Below are 14,854 nucleotides of genomic sequence, written 5' to 3'. Positions count from 1 at the left end.
TGGGCCCACTGAATATCAACAGAGAAACGTCAATACCTGAAGGTGACGCCATAAAATATTTAGGAATTACAATTGATAGGCATTTGAAATGGGAGAAGCATATAGACACATTAGTCAAAAAACTCAGATGCCTTTTGCCAAGATTTAGACATCTTAAAAAGTACCTAAATGTAGAAGAGCTGATGGAGATATATAGTTCCCTCTGTCAAACTCTGATAAGATATGGTATAATAGGTTGGGGTGGTGCATATGAATATCATATGAAAAGAGTAGAGATAATTCAGAAATGGTTACTTCGTGTCATCTATAGTAGACCTCTTTTATTTCCATCAGACGAATTATACGCTATGTCAGGGGTAATGAATCCTCACCAGCTATATATTACTCAAATTTTGAGTGCTGTTTTTTCTGGGAAAATTGATCTGCAGCCAATAGAGTGTTCGTATGAAACCAGGAATAAGAATTGCATATTTACACCCAGAGCTGAAAAACGTATCGGTCAGAGATGCTTCTCATACCTAGCACCGAGAATCTACAGGGAAATCCCCAGGGAATTAAGAAACGAGAAGAACATTGGGAAGAGGAAAAGACTCATCAAAGAATGGATTAGACATAGAGGAAGTAGATGTTTCTAATTATTGACTAATTTATGGCGGACACGTACAAACTGATGTGGGAATTCACAGTTCCTACTCTCGAGGATATCGATTTGGGTGTGGGTATAGTGTAAATGGTTTGGGTAAAAATTTGGGATAATATGAATACGTTTAAGTTGAATTAGATATGTTTGTTTTGTTCTCTTTGGACGTTCAGCGGATAATTTTTTGTTCTATTAAATTGTATTTTCATAATGGTAATGGCTTAAGAAATAATGTATACATGAATGTATTCAATTGTATATCGCGTACAGGCTCTTAGCCTCTGCGATTATTGTTTATGATTCAATAAACTATATTATTATTATTATATCAAAAAGCTTAGTGACTATTCAGTAAAAGGTGAAATGGAGTGTGCAGTAGTAGAGTGTACAATTAGTAAAATGGCACATCTCATTGTATCCGTTTTTAGACCATGTAACGGAGGAAAGGACAAATTTCTTGAATTGCTAGAAAAACTTCTTAGTGCTATGTATACAGAGAATAGAATAATCATATTGGGAGGTGATTTCAATATAGAATTGAGGAAAGAAAATAAATTTAAATCCGAATTAGTGTCGCTGCTCGAATCCTTTTCATTGAAACAACATTTTACTGATGACACAAGGATATATGGAAATTCAGGGAGCTGTATCGATAAAAAATTTTCTAATTTAGTAGGTACTGTACATACATAGTATAAGGAATGGATAGTAAGCCAACCGCCGTTTGACGGCAAGGAACTGGTCACTTGGGGTCGCTACTGTAGTTGGATCCGGTGTTTTACGGGTTGCATATATCGAACACTATTGACTACCCAAAGTGGAGAAGTAACTCGATAATAGATGGCGCTGAATCATGAGCTATAGATGGCGCAGAAATAATACGATAATTCATTCAGTGGCGTGGTTGAAAAGGGGTTGCATGACATTGCCAACAATTTTTATGTTATTATTAAGTTACCACTACATTTGAATATTCGAATATTCATTGAATATTTATTCGAATAATTGCGTTTTGCATTACGATAAAAGTTTGAATGATCACTTAACTCTCTATTCAGGAATAATTAAAACAAATTGATAGATACAATTGAATAAAAATTATTCATATAATAGTAGAAAGTGGTTTCATCCGAAGAAATATGAATAGAATTGGGATATTATCAATGAAAAAAATATAAAAATTGAATATAAGATTCAAACATATGAATTTAGCAATAAAGAGTTCTAAAAATAACAATATAAGATTCCACATTCGAAATGTAATGCCGTCTTTTAAATCGTTGGCAAAGTTTTTTCATTTGAAACCTTGCTTTTCTGTTCCCTATGCATTGTGATTTTTAGACATTTCTCTATTTCAGTGGTCAAATATTTTTTTATTCTGAATTGAGAACCGACGAATCTTTCTATTCTTTTAAACCTGGGGTCTTGAAATGTACACACATCCTCCTCTTACTAAACTGAATCAGAAAAACAAAGTGTTTTGAATCATTCATAGAATTGAGCACGAAGTGTATTTTTGGAGGATTTAATGTTCTCAAAATCCGCTCGATCATTCTTTTTGCATCTGTATACCTGTAATGAGAATGAATTTATTTATGGCATTTAGATTGTATTGCTGTGTCCCAGCGTAGGATTACTGCGTCTACATAAGGATCTATAATTGTATTTTGAACGTTGTCATGTAATGAAAATTATTTATGGATTTCCAAAATGAGGTTTTTGATTGAGAATTAGTCTCGAAAATTAGCTCCGCTTTGGATGATCGGTATTAATTTTCTCGATAATTTGGAACAATGAGCGATAATGAATGATACTGCTAGTCTACTTGGATGATTTTTTTATGCAATTTTTTTAATGAAAATTGTTTTGGGGTTTGAGGATGCAATAAATTGAATTTGTATTTTAGTATATCCTGAAACATACTAACTATATTTATCTTAAAATGATAAGGAAATGCCAGGCGGCAAATTTTCAAAGTGCCTGTTATGGTTTATTACATCTCTTGTCGTTAGACACTTCTATCTTTTCAGCGTTTTCTTGTGTACCTCCAATTTCTTTTATTACAAGGTCAGAAGGATTATTGAACGCAACACGATCTAGGGCCGCCTTCAGGACCGGCCAACCGGTTCATAAAATACCATTTGGTACCTATTTTACTCACTCAGCACTCTCAATTGAGCGGTAGTTTTTCTATAGAATTTAACATGTACTTGGGTAAATATCTTATTTTCTCCTTTCTTGTTATAAGAATAAGGTTAAAACCAGAAATCATGGTTCTGCAGTTTTTGCCCATTCTTATATTTCTTGAGAAGAACGAGGAAGAAATTGTGAAATGAAATTGTTTCTCGTATATTTTCCATTCCTCTGATGAATCAACAAACTGATTGGATAATTGAAAAAAAAACTAATACCTGAAATATCCAGAAGCTATTTCAGATGCGCAATAAAAAAGAACCCTTTTTTAGTAAAACTTTAGAAATGTAATAATTTTCTCGAACAAAAGACAGTGGTGTAGAATAAGAATAGAAAAACTATCAGATCGCTCCCCGAATTTCTAAAAAGTTTCTGATTAGTAGGAACAATAAAACTATGTTTATAGTTGTGAGTTTTGACTGATCATGTTTTTTCAAATGATAGGAAATAACGACGCACCCCATAAGCTGATACAAAATATGCTACTGTTTGGGTACTTTTGTGGTCTAAATGTGATAATTGAGTTCTGATTTACTTGACAGGGTTGAAGGTCAGGTTTGTTGGAACAAAAACCACCTCTCAGTCCAGTTGCCGACATCAATTGAGCGGTAGTTTTTCTCAGTACCGTATCTAGGACGTGGCAAAGGTGGCATTTGCCACGGGCGCAAGGTCTGCAGGGGCGCCCAAAAATATCAAGAGAAAAAATATTGGAGCACCAGACATAATAATTCGAAAGAACACAACTCGGTTTTCATGTATACGCCTCGCAACGAACAATGCCGAGGAATCTGGAAACCAAGGACAGAGATCTTTCTTTTTTCTTGGGGGGGTTTTCGAAAAAAAAATTATTTTTACAACAACGTTTACTCATATCTGTAATGTGAGAAAAAGAGGTTTGATAACGAAGTTGGAACTTAATTACTCAAATTATTTTTTTTTTATTACCGATTCGATTGTTCTCACCTTATACTGGGTTTTCCTAAAACGGAGTTACGAAAGATAATATTCCTTGGATATTTAAAAAAAAAAGTTCCATAAACATGAGCCCGCAAACGCTTTGTTTTCGAGATACAGGGTGTTTCTTGTATATTCATACTTTTAAGTGATGCTTATATTTATTATTATTGTGGGTCATAATGTACATATTGGGATTAATAAACCTTATTATTATTATTTTTATTATTAGTTTTTCGGATCTTTATTAATCTTCGCTACAGAAGATTAATTATTGTTGATAAGTACCATAAGTTATAATTAATTTATTCATCACAGCTTACTAACTGGATTTTTATAATAGTTTGGGTTTTCCTAAGGATTACCAGAGAGCTGTTTGAATTCGTTTTTCGAAATCGATAGCTGATACGACAAAACTACAACAAACCAAAAAGTGTTGTACTAGACCAGAGTTTCTTTTCACATTTTTCTATAGAACCAGTGCTTCACCAGAAAATAGTTCTGGTGGAAAGAAGCAGGTACCCTTTCGGAAAAAATATCACCCTGTAGATTTGCATACAAAATAAGCATATCACGAAATGAAAACTTCAAATCGGAAGATTTATGCCAATTCAAGTTAAATATCTTGTGAAGGGAAGGTGCTATGAGAAAAAAACTTTAACACCGGTATCTCAAAACCAAAGCGTTTGCAGATTCATGTTATACGACATTTTCTCAAAATGATCTGAGAAATCTGCCATTTTCATTTGTACACATTAGGAACACCGTTTAGATATAATCAATTCAAAACTGATATCTGCACAATTAAATTGCAATTCGAATGAATCATAATAAATTGTATAATACGGCCCAAACAATTTTCCGATTGAAATTTTGTGATGAGAATGAAACAAAAAACCGAAAACAACGAGTAAGTGCATACCGATTACGAATGCAAAATTTACAGATGGCAAATAAGGGGCGACACCGACAAAGCGGATAGATAAAGGAAAATAATAAACCTCGGACATAGATCTGCTCGTAGTGCAGTAAAAGTACTCATCTTGAAAGCGATAATAAACTAATAAACCGTAAAAGGGTCCGATTTTGTACTCCGTGTCGATTTAAGAGGAAAGTAAAATGATTATTGGTTCTTTTTATGGAAAAATTTTCGTTTTTCGTCTTTGCGAGAATTCTGAAATTTTATATTTTGGAAATATTGCATGGGGTGAGGGATAATTACCACCCATTTCTACGCCCTTGCTGGAAACATTGAAAATATTGCTAACTTTCCCTAGAATTTGCGTACTAAGCATAAAATAATCCCAAAATATATGACTTAAGTTATGAACAAAGAAGTACCATAAGGAAATATAATCGATGAAAAAAATCTTCGAAAATGGGGGGCGCTGTCTGAGATATTGCCACAGGCGCAATAGTACCTAGATACGGCTCTGGTTTTTCTATAGAATTTAACATGTACTTGAGTAAATATGCTATTTTCACCTTTCTTGTTATAAGAATATGGGTAAATACTAGAAATAATGGTTTTGCTGTTTTTGCCTATTCTTATATTTCTTGAGAAGGATAAGAAAGAAATCGTGAAATGAAAAATGAAATTGTTTCCCGTATATTTTGCATTCCTCTGAGGAATCAACAAGCTGATTGGATAATTAAAAAATAAATAATACTTGAAACATCCAGAAGCCTTTCCTTATACTATGGTATTGCATAGACCTAATACCATTAGGTCTATGAGGTTATGCCTAATACCTCGGCTGTTTCTATGGTCAACGAAAGGGAACGACGCCTCACGAAGCGAGTAACAGCACGGGCGTAGCCAGGCCATAGACCTTATATTCTTCTTCTTCTTCTTTCAAGGTTACCCTTATTGGAAGGGCAATTTGGGCTCGACCGGAGGTCATGTACCCAGTCACTATATTACTATTTCTCCCCTTGTTCCCAAGGATGGAAAGGATATTTGACGTACACAGGGCTAGAACATCACATACATAATGTTAGTTACACATAAACTTACATTCGATTGACTACAATTTCAACCCTGAAGCTTTTAAAAAACTAGTTAAACACTCTATAATCTTAATCGATTGGCTAAAAACGACATCGTTCACACTAATTGGGCATTCCATTCCCAATTGTGTTAATTTATAGTATAATATATCACAGTTTACCCTGTTCAGCTGACAATTAAACAGTATATGTACTATATCTCCGTATTCTGCACACTGACAATTAGGACTATCGTATACTTTTATTTTAAATAAATGTTCCGGAGACAGGCAATGATTGGAACGCAATCGCATCATCGTTGATACACTGTATTTGTCAAATTCAGAGTCAAACAAAAAACATTTTCGAATTGGCGTGAACTTTTTATCTCTGTTTCTCATATGTGTGTACGTCTTCCCCTTTGAAACTCCCACTTCATTCCATTCTTTTATCCACTGATTCTCTAAACTTCTCTGCAATATATTCCTTACATCGTTTTGATCTCCCCTATATTTGCTAGTTTTGTTCTTTTCCGAAGCACCTTTTTTTGCTAGAATATCTGCCCGTTCGTTCCCTATTATGCCCGAATGACTTGGTATCCAAACACAGACGATGTATAAATCTAATAATGCAGCTTTGTGAAGATATTTTTTAACGTTAATAGAAATTATGTTTGTATTTGATGACATTTTCCATTCCCTTAGACATGTTATGGCACTTAATGAATCGGAAAATATTACACAGAATTTTCGTTTTTTCTTTATTATTATGTTTATTGCTTTGCATATTGCCATCATTTCTGCGGAAAATATTGACCAATGACCTGGGAGATTGGCGGAGTATTCTATATTCAGAGAATCTGAATATATTCCTATACCTACTGATTTTGTTTCCAAATTTACTGACGCATCTGTGTATATGTGATCGTATCCGATATATTCCTGATTTTTGAGATTATTGAAGTCTGCTGGGGCTGTCTTGGAATATTTTTGTATTTCCGAGATGTGACAATTTACTTTATGTGCGTGATCTATATAATTTAGTTCAAAGAATGGCAGATGTGATGATCCATATATCCAGCGAGATTTGGTTTTTACTAAATAATAAGCTTTAATAAAGGCTGGTGTATACTTGTTGTTCCAATATCCTCTAAAAAACGCTATATTTTCTATTTCTGTCAGTACGGTATTGTTTTCAAATCTAAAGCTTTTACATATAAATTTTTGTGCCAATGACTTTCTACGTGTTTCCAATGATGTTTCTCCGCATTCTGCCATCAAAATATTAATTGGTGTTGATTTCATAAAACTACCCACCGCTCTTAGAGCTTGATGTTGAACTGTATCTAATTTATTGAGAATTTTTCTGGAGCATCCACCATAAATTATGGATCCGAAATCAAGATAAGGTCTGATAAGTGACTTGTAAATTATTAAAAGTGTTTTTGGGTGCGCACCCCACCAGGTTCTACATAGACTCCTCAAAATATTTACTCCCTTTAAGGCTTTTGAACACATTATTTCTGTATGTTTTGTCCACGATAGATTTTTGTCCAATGTAACACCTAAATATTTTATTTCTTGTTTCCATTGTATCGGTTCATTATTTATTTTGAAACATGGAATTATGGGTGAATGTTTTTTGGTGAATATCATAGCTGTACTTTTATTAGTGGATAGTGTAAGATTACGTTTTTTCAACCAAATTTGTAATTGATCTAGAGTCTGTTGTATTTTTTCGCGCATTACTGATACATCGTTGCCTGTTATCATCAAATATGTGTCATCCGCATACTGTCCCATATCCACTCCGTATTCTGCACAATCTGACATTCTTCGGACATATAAATTAAAGAATGATGCGCTAGTTATTGAGCCTTGCAATACGCCCTGGCTTGTTATCCACGGTCCTAAGATTTTTCCTTCCTTAATGTCTTTTATGAATAGTTGTCTATTTAATAGTAACATTTTTATTATTTCTATAAGTTTTGTTGGTATATTTATTTCGTATAAGTCTTCTAATAATAAACCTACGTCGATATTATCGTAAGCTGATTTAATGTCAAGAAAAACTACTATTGTTAATTGTCCTCTAGCGAAGGAATTGTAAATACGACTGACCATATATATTAAACTATCGTATATAGATCTGCCTCTCCTAAATCCGTACATTAAAGTGTCTGTATCTATCGCCATCTCTATTTTTTTTTCAATGCGGTTTTTTATGAGTGTTTCGATAATTTTAATAAAGCACGGTGCTAATGCTATCGGTCTTATACTGTTAACGTCGTTAATATTTCCTCCCGGTTTTATGAAGGGAATTATAAGTATTTTTAAATGTTCTTGTAGTGTTTCGGGTTTATCTAACAGTGAATTTATAATATTAACCAATCTATGTTTTGCCTGATCGGGCAGATTTTTATATATGGGATATGTTAAACCGTTCATACCTGGCGCTGTGTCTTTTTTCGCATTGATGGCTAGATTTAATTCTTCTCTACTAAATAATGGTGTTAACAAATTGTTTCGCGTTGAAGGGATGTTGACTCTGTTGGTAGGAGCTAATTTTTCCATTAGCTTTATTAGGACCTCTTGAGATGGTTGTTTTATTGTTTCCGTACTTATTGATTTATTTTTGAATTTATTTATTATTCTCCACGTTCTTTTACTATCCTTGAATGTTAGTTCTTCACAAAATTTTTGAAATGTCTCAAATTTCTTTTTTTTAATTTTTCTTTTTACCTTAGCTCTGATCTCATTTGCTTTTATGTAATTTTCCCGTGAGGGATGCTCTGTGTATCTTCTGAATGTTTCTCTTTTATTCTTTGTCAGGTCCGTCAATTCGTCATCCCACCAAATCGTCCGGTAACGATTATTTTCTGATATTTTAACAATTGGGATATTTTCTTTGGCGCATGTTTCCATCATATGTTCAAACTCTGTTATTGACTCTATTGTATTATTTCCTAGGAAACTGTCTATGCTGTCGCTGAAATTTTGCCAATTTATGTTGTTTGTTTTGTATTGTCTTGTTGATCTAAAATGTAGATTAGAAAATTTTGTTTCAATGCCTATAGTAATTTTAATCGGAAAGTGATCGCTTATTCCTGGGTCATATATGACCTCCCAGTTGCATTTATTACTCAAATTTGACGAACATATTGTTATATCGGGTGCGCTTTTGTTGATGTCCGGTTTTGTGAATCTAGTTGGAGTTCCATCGTTTAATAGAATCGTGTTAGTTTCTTCTAATATTTTCTCCATGATTTTCCCGTTATAATTTATTATACCAGAGCCCCACATCGGGCTTTGTGAATTAAGATCTCCGGTTAATATAAAAGCCCCGTTAATTTGATTTAAAAAGGATGATAATTTATGATTATTAAGTTTTAGATCGGGTGGGTTATAGATATGTATTATGGTGAGGTTCGTTATCTTAATGATCATTCCTTGAGTTCTTTCTGGTAATATGTCATTTTTAATTTCAAAATTCTGAAAATCAATTGTATTTCTTATTAAAGCTGCTAAACCTCCTTTACCGTCATCTCTGTCTTGCCTTACCGTTTTGTAGTGTTTTAATGTTAATTTTTGAATTGGTTTAAGAAAGGTTTCAGACAGTAGAATTATATCTGGATTAAAGCTCTCTGCAATGTTAATCATATTTTCATAATTCGAATTTATAGATCTAATATTCCATTGTATAATTTTTATTTTGTTTGTCATTAGATTTTTTTTATTATTTTAATTATCTAAATTGATTTCCATATCGTCTTCTTCGTCATTTTTAAATTCGTCTGTTGTCTGATGAACGATTGCTGTAGCTTGTATTATTTTATAATCTTGATGTAGTTGAATTTTTCTATTGTTACTATTAGGTGAATTTTTAAAATAATGGGGGAGAAGATAATCTACTTGCGCTGATTTTTTTGGTTGTGAGTTGTTTGAGTCGTTATCGATTATATCGAAATTTTCTTTTCTAGAATTATTTTTAAGTTCTTCCCAATCGTAGGGGATATTATCATTACATTGTGAATCTATTAAACATTTTTTATGTTCTTCATGATTATATCCCGGTATTTGTGGGGGTGGTCTTTTTCTTTGAATGGGTGTGCTGACTCTACGTGTGTTGTTGACGGTTTGTGTTTGTCTTTCTTTAACTTTCTGAGCGTACGATTGATTGTTAATGGTAGCTGGTGTTCGTAAAATATTTTCATCAGTTCTGTTATTTTTTGTTAGATTTGGAAATTCTTTGTCATTCGCGTATAAATTTCTACTATTGTTTTTCAAAATAATATTGGCTTCAAAGTAAGTGTATTTATGAACTGCCATCGCCTCTTTTATTCTTTTTTGTCTATCGAATTCCGGACAAATTCTATCTACTGCAGAATGGTTTTGACTACAGTAAATACAAATTGGTTTTTTTGCTTCGCATTCTGTCTCTTCGTGCTGTGAACCACAATTTCTACACCTTTTTTTACCCCTACACTGTTTTGCTGTGTGTCCATATCGCAAACAATTATAGCATTGAATTACCGGGCTTATATATTGGTCTACATATATTATGTTGTGAAATAGTTTGATGTTATTTGGTAAATTTTTTCCGCGGAATGTAATCACACATGACTTCGCGTCTACGTAAGTCGTTTTACCGTCTATTGTTTGTCGTCTTTTTAAGCGTCGTACCTTTATGATTTCAGATGTTGAATCCGCGTATTTCATAATGTCTTCCTCGGAGATGCTTAATCCGATATCTGAGATGACCCCCATACTTGTTAACAAATATGAAGGTATGAAAACATCGTAATCTACGAAATTATTTTTTTCTACAAATAAATTTGCCTCGCGTGGGTTAGCAAAGTCTACACCAATTCGATTTCTTCCCTTCCTAGCTATGTTCTTTATATTAAAATTGAAATCATCGTTATCGAAAAACATCTTTCCCAACGATAATGGATCGAGGTTTCCAATATTGCTTGATTTACTTTGTATGAATACTGTATAAGGTCCCTTATCGGACACCGCATATGTAAAGGATTGTTTATTCGCACTTTTTGTTGCTATTATGTTTTGACTAAGAGATTGAATTTGTGATAGCATTTCGTGATCTCCTTCTTCTGTGGCTTGTTTTTTTAAAATTTGAATTTCATTGTTCAATAATGTTAAGTCTGCAAATGAGAATTTATTCTCGTCTTTCAAGTTATTAATTGTTATGGCTGTTTTAGGGGTAACTGATCTCATTATCCGGGGAAATATCCCCGGATCTTGTATACTCATTTTTTATGATATTATGTCTCTTTTTTTCCGTCAATATAAGAAAAATTCAATATATTTATTCAAATATAGTCAATCAAATATTAGTTTTCACTCACCACCAACGATAGCACTGAGGATTTAGTTGTAAAACACTTAGGGAAATTTTTTCGCCCGCTTTGTTTCGCATCTAACCTCGGATTCCATAGACCTTATATCACATGGACAGGCCCCACAGATTACGGATATCCGTAATCTGTGACAGGCCCTAACGAGACTTTCACGAAGAGTTCGCGTCAGGCTGAATATGAAAGAGAGAGATGCAGCTAGATGAGTCAATGTCAAAATCATATGACCAAAACATTGGACTTACGTTTTGAAAATATTGAATTTTTCTTTTATTCTGAATGAAACTCATTGTTATTTTGATAATTTGGAATTCTAGCAATGTAAACGAGGGTTAGAATTGCTTGAAATCTTTCTTATATTAATCTATTTTCGACTATCAAACGTTTAATTTTTGTTTGAGAATTTATGGAAAAAGCTATAATAAATAATATTTTTATTATTTATATACCAAGAAAGGAAAGCATTTTTTCCTTAGGTATGTATATAGTCTTTTCTACTACTTTTAAGGTCGTCATTTTTATCAGTCAGGGAGGAAAATGGTACTTCTACTCCTGCCGGGAGGAAAACATTTTTCCTTCCTTCTTTAGGGGCGAGAATGAAGTTTTCTATTAAGATAGTAGAAAAAATATATTTTTTTATTATATCGCAACTTAAAATGAAAATAATTTTCATATATTTTTATCAAGTGAAAATCGTTATATTATGTTATTATTGAGTGAAGATGATCATTCTTTCAAATGTTTGGTTGGAATAATCAATTCAATATAGACTAATTCTTAAATATAACCATTTAAAGATTCAAAATGAAAGTATACTGCTTAGTAATCACCTATTTGTGTTGTTCTATTTTATTACTTTGGCTTTCGACAACCAAAATTCTAAGTACAAATATTATTGATGGTAGAATGAAAAATCATTTTTACAAACAATTTTAGCGTTTAAATACAATCAGTTATGTCTATTACATTTCATTCTTCAATTTTCTATTACTTCCAACTAGTTTAGTTCAAGTCACTTATCAATTTGATAATAGTAAAATCTTTCAAAAAATTGTTTCCAGATAACACAGGCAATTAAAAAAAAAAAGTTTATGAAGAATTGTATTCATTAAGTGTTCATTGCTGTTCAAAATACATTATTACAATAAATGATTTAAAAAATGGTCCGACTCTAGCCTATCAGCGCATGAGGAAGAACATATTCGCAGTCGGATTTCTCACTCTCCACTAAGGAGGATATTCACTCTTCCAATCATTTAATATCCAGGATATTGAAAAATATCAGGATTGAGCTCTTCCTCTTCTTAGTTCTAAACTCCTCCAAATCTTGAAATTTATGAATCTTCTTCTCCTTATCTCTCCAAGGATCAGTTATGATACATTCATTTTTCCTGAAAAATACATATTATAACGTTATAAGTTGTTGTTCACATATGTTAAAAGTAATTTTCAACTAAATAACAACAGCGTTTCAGTGAATGAGCTACCCTAAAGATGAATTTTTAAGCCACGGCACAGAATATGTTCCTCATTTAGTATGGCAATCTAAAAACTGAAAATTTCAAACTATTTGATCTTCATATTTGGTTTTTCTTGAATTGAACTTACATTATTATCGTTTAAATCACACCTAGTATCATAAGTATTTATGGACTTGTCTGTACCAAACCAACTGTTGTGTTCTTAAGATCAATAATATCATGTCTTATTTCCATTCTATGTCTTATTGTATCATTTGGTATCATGTCCCTTTCAGATTTTCCAGCTGCTGTTCACTTCAGAGCTGTATGTTATTATGCTCCTAATTATTGAGTACATTTTTTCTTATTATTCACATTTATGTTTTTAATCGATAATATCCTATTTAACATTGAGATTATTGGTTTTCTTTGGATGTTTCTCTCAGATATTACTTCGTCTAGTGTTCCATTCTTGGAAATCCTCATTCCCAGGTTTCTAATTTCTAGTATTTCTAATATTAGTATTCAATCTGGGGGAAAAATCTTTCATGGCAGCAGCAGAGGATTTTGATATTATAAACAGTTGTACCGTCTCTGGTTGCCCCATCTCTTGCTGTTTTGTCTCTGGCTGGTCCTGTTCAATTTCTTTTGCAATAATTATTTATATGAATGAATAAAATAAGGGACGGAAAATAAATAGATATTTCACATCCATAAAAAATAAAATATTAATGTACCTTCAATATTATCTTCAAGACATTTATCTCCATAATTTAATCTCTCAGGCATATAATTGGAGAAACTGAAAACTGAAGGAATAACATCTTTTTTCAGAGTTTTTGTACTATGAATATTAATAAATTATGTTGATGAAAACGGTTGCTGCATATTTTCAACAAGGAAAAAGGGTTGAAATCAATTCTTCTTCAGCTTTCATCTACTGTTCCCTTAATTCGCATCCTTTGGAAAACTGTGAACTGATATTTCCTTTATGTTTGAATTCAGAGGGTATTAAAAGAAATAAATACTTACGAATGAAATTTCAACTTTTGGCTTTTTTCTAATCTCGCTGTACAATTGAAGGCTGCACGAGTGTGAGGCATTTTATTTGAAAATTAGTTCTTTTGGTGCTTTGAATTTCGCAATAGCAGGTGGATTCTAGAAAAACATGAGCTTTCAATTAATTTTCAAGGTGAAATCGGCCTTTCAATAAGTTTCATGAACTTATTGAAATCCGATAAAGATTTCACGGAATACTTACCGCTAATTCCTTTTATTAGAATGTTCAACACTTTTACAAATCGAATCAATCAGATTAACTATGTGTTCAATTCAGAATGAGAGAAAAATTAGCGATTTTCTGAATGTGAGTTCAATGTTTTGATCATATGATTTTGACGTTGACTCATCTAGCTCCATCTCTCTCTTTCATATGCGGCATGCCAGAATTTCTTTCTAAGGGCCTGTCCATTTGATATTAGGTCTATGAGCCAGGCATAGTTTAGGAGTTTTTTTTCTAAGAATCGATTGTTCAAATTCATGCATATTTTCATGTTAGTACTAGTTGTGAATTGTAGAATACTAATTTGGTATCGATTTCGCGTAGAAAAAATGAATCTACAAGAAAAGAGAGACTTTATTCTAGACTTGATGAAAATGATATCCAGTCAACCCCCTGAAAATTTTTGTTCTATGGCGACATCTAAATGAATGAATTCGAACCTGCCGTAGGATGAGACCTATTGATTATAGAATTCTACCCGTATTTGGTAGCGGTTCATTGAATTGTGAGTCATCTACAGATGACTCACAGCACAGACTGATTATATTGTAATGAGTAAAAGCATTGTTTGTCTCCTTAAACAATGATAATAGTAATTATTTTTCAAAAATTGATATAATTGATGGTTCTCTATTTCAGTATTCAATCACAGCCAATAAACCTAATTGAAAATAAATATTCCGTTTCTCTTAGCCATGACAATAAAGAATCATTGGTGCAAATGATCTTCAATACAAAAATTGAAATTCAGGCATATGAAATGTCTGTAGAAGTAACTAATAAACGACACATTAATGAATTTTTCACATAAACTGGAATCTCACTTAGAATACCATAAATTTTAAAATTTTCCATAAAATAATTACGAATTAAATTAATATAAATCCTATGAAATCGGAATTCAGGTATATACTAACTACAATTACAGAGTAAAATGTCTGCAGAAGCAATCAAAAGCA

The 14,854-nt window shown here is 32.5% G+C and overlaps 1 long non-coding RNA gene across 3 annotated transcripts; it reads right to left on the bottom strand.

The window, feature by feature from the left end:
• Positions 1-12,240: 12,240 nt before the first annotated feature.
• Positions 12,241-14,083, bottom strand: LOC123686291. Of its 3 annotated transcripts, none has more exons than XR_006748429.1 (4): positions 13,875-14,083; positions 13,646-13,771; positions 12,762-13,590; positions 12,241-12,705 (listed from the first exon to the last, which is right to left on the bottom strand). It is a non-coding gene; the product is annotated as an uncharacterized LOC123686291 (long non-coding RNA). The 3 variants fall into 3 exon arrangements; XR_006748430.1 differs by having other exon boundaries at positions 12,241-12,698; XR_006748431.1 differs by having other exon boundaries at positions 12,241-12,544.
• Positions 14,084-14,854: the final 771 nt, after the last annotated feature.

Source organism: Harmonia axyridis, chromosome X, assembly GCF_914767665.1.
Source record: "Harmonia axyridis chromosome X, icHarAxyr1.1, whole genome shotgun sequence".
In the NCBI taxonomy this organism is placed as follows: Eukaryota; Metazoa; Arthropoda; class Insecta; order Coleoptera; family Coccinellidae; genus Harmonia; species Harmonia axyridis.
The sequence above is the reverse complement of the archived record's forward strand: the minus strand, read 5'-3'. Positions and strand labels throughout refer to the sequence as shown.